Raw genomic sequence first — 3,028 nt, 5'->3', positions numbered from 1 at the left:
CACCTACTAAAATCCCACATATGGAAGTTGGGAAGCAGTCAGTGTCATTTTCCATGGAGAGTGAATGCAGGTGAATCTTCACATTGAATCTGACTAGTTTGGAAGTTAACTACATTAAGAGAAAAAATAAGGGCTCAAATAAGGGCTAGAGCCACTTTCACCTGTGTTATCTACATTATTTCTAAGGATAATGCCATATATCCTGTCCTATATCCACAAACTCCAAGCATCAGAAAAGTACTTAGAGGGTGTAGGTATAATGTCCTGCTGTTATTTCAGCAAATACCTTTAAAATAAGCCATCTTAAAAGCTCATGTTGTTTACAGAATAAAGGTAACAGAAGATAGTATTAATGATTTTTAAACCTCCTCCCCCACCTCACTGCCAGTACCTTAGTCTATATTCAGTCAGAGCTTAGGAGTCCCTACGAAATGAAAGGACCTGAGACACAAGAGCTAAGAGTGTTTCTAGATTAATTTGCAACGAGCATCTGTACTTACATTTAAATATGAGTATTTGTCATCTTCTAGAGATTCACAAAGTTTCAACTAAAATATTTTATGGAGTTATATTTTAAAAGTAACCCTAGTGATGGCCAGACCTGGTGTCTGAGTGATCCCCTAGACCCAGCAAAGCAACGAAGTTTCCGGAGCCCTGGAGACAAGGGATAACACCCCAAAATATGGACCCATTTTCCATGCTACCTTTATTGGCCCAGCAGCTGCCGAGAACAAAGGTCATATCTCCCAATACCTGGCAAACAAACGCAGTATTGCCTCACAAACTGATTGCTTCTCTGAGGTACCCACCAGTGTATCTGGGGAGAAGCTTCAAGACAAGTTGAGGAGTGGCTGTCTTCCTATGAGACTGGAGAGAGTCCACAAAAGAATATGGGTGTCCTGAAGGAGGCAATGGTTCAGGCAGAGGAAGTGGCTGCTGAGATTACTAGGAAGCTAGAGAAACAGGAGAAGAAACCCTTGAAGAAGGAAAAGAAACGGCTGGCTGCAATTGCCCTGCCATCTTCAGAAGACATCAGGAGTACTCGGGAGGACAGTGGGGAGACAAGTGCAAGACCCCAAAACAGGAAAAAGCAAAAGCCCCAGGAGGCTCCTTAGGAGAATGGAATGGAAGACCCATCTGTCTCCTCCAAACCCAAGAAAAAGAAATCTTTTTCCAAGGAGGAGCTGGTTAGTAGTGATCTTGAAGAGACAGCTGGAAGTGGAAGTCTTCCCAAGAGGAAGAAATATTTCCCCAAAGAGGAAGTAGTTAGTGACCCGGAAGAGTCAGGAAACAAGAGTGCCCCAAGAAAAAGAGGAAATTCTCTTCCAAGGAGGAGCCACTCAGCAGTGGACCTGAAGAGGTTGCTGCCTGCAAGAGCAGCGGCTCCCAGAAAAAGAAAACGCTCCGAAAGCTATCCCAGCAAAATCAGAATGGACATTTCCCTGGTGGGACGTAACTTGCAGAGATATTTCCCAACCCATCCCCTGTAGTCCAATAAAAACAAAAGCAAATTCACGAGGGAAAAAAAAAAGACCCCTTACAAAATATCGAGAGAAACTCATCTTCCTTATCCTTGTTCTTGTCTACATTCTGACATGTACTCAAACGAGAACGGACACCACTACCTCAAAAAGCTGTGCAAAACCTCAGGTAAACTGAACTACCCTTCTTTAATTCTCTAAAATTCTTTCTACAATTACCTAGTTTGTCTTAACGTAAGTAGGAGGGTTATTTTTTAGAAAAGAAAGCAAGTCAAGAGTGAAAACTAAAAAAGGGCTTTATCATTACGGACTCTACTTACCGAAGGAGAAGCCTGTGTAGTGGAGGCTCAACGTCGACCGCACCTTCCTTACGTACACACGCACGCACTACGCACACAGGCACGCACGCACGGACTCTGATACGCAAACGTGCGTGTGCCTGGGCTTTGAAACTAAGTATCCCTCTTCCTCCCTGCTGGAGATTTTAACGTGTTAGGTGATTCCTATCTCCCAACAAGTGCCCTAGGATAAAGAGAGCAAACTTTTTTTTTGAAGAATAGTTGATTTGCAATGTTGTGTTAATTACTGCTATACAGCGAAGTGATTCAGTTATACATATATATATATATTTTTTGTTGTTGTTGTTGCGGTACGGTACGTGGGCCTCTCACCGCCGCGGCCTCTCCCGTTGCGGAGCACAGGCTCCGGACGCGCAGGCCCAGCGGCCATGGCTCACGGGCCCAGCCGCTCAGCGGCACGCAGGATCCTCCCGGACCGGGGCACAAACCCATGTCCCCAGCATCGGCAGGCGGACCCCCAACCACTGCGCCACCAGGGAAGCCCTATATATTCTTTTTTTTTTAATATTCTTTTCCATTATGGTTTATCATAGGATATTGAATATAGGTCTCTGTGCTATACAGTAGGACCTTATTTACCCATTCCATATATATAAAAGCTTACATCTGCTAACCCCAATCTCCCACTCCACCCCTCCCCAAACCCCTCTCCCTTGGCAACCACCAGTCTGTTAAGACAGCCAACTTCTTTTAGGTAACACCCCCTTTTCAGAGGCACCCCATGTCCAATGAGGAGACAACTCTGCAGGGCCCTCCCAGCTCCAGAGTTCATCATAGCTGTTACTCCAACATAGCCTAAGGTCTCCCTCTACCGTTTCCTGTACTCTTCGCTTTGTCACAGATATTGATCCCAAGGGTACTACCCTGTACACAGATCTCTGTCTCAGAAGCTGGAAAACACAATGATGCTAGAAGTGGTCCAAGGAAACAGACTGGATCACCTATTGGCAGCAGGCAGAGTACTAATATCTCTCGGCATGCAGCAACAGTGAAATTTGTTAAAACTTTTACTGTTAGGAACTGGTATTGCTGGAAGGGGAGGCACTGATGGAAGTAATGTATCAGGCAATTAAAAAGCACATCAAAATAGTATTTATAAAGGCAAAGGAAATGGATTACTATTTTGAGAGAAATTGATGATTTGGAGAAAAAAATTGAAAGACTGAAACAAATAAATTCAAAGAGGTC

At 44.2% G+C, this 3,028-nt stretch overlaps 1 pseudogene; it reads left to right on the top strand.

The window, feature by feature from the left end:
* Nucleotides 1–890: 890 nt before the first annotated feature.
* LOC112400024 (nucleolar protein 56 pseudogene) lies at nt 891–1,456 on the top strand (annotated as a pseudogene).
* The last annotated feature ends 1,572 nt before the right edge of the window (nt 1,457–3,028 follow it).

This window comes from Neophocaena asiaeorientalis, unplaced genomic scaffold, assembly GCF_003031525.2.
Source record: "Neophocaena asiaeorientalis asiaeorientalis breed wild unplaced genomic scaffold, Neophocaena_asiaeorientalis_V1.1 scaffold397, whole genome shotgun sequence".
In the NCBI taxonomy this organism is placed as follows: domain Eukaryota; kingdom Metazoa; phylum Chordata; class Mammalia; order Artiodactyla; family Phocoenidae; genus Neophocaena; species Neophocaena asiaeorientalis.
Note: the sequence above shows the minus strand (reverse complement) of the source record. Positions and strands in the feature narration are given on the sequence as shown.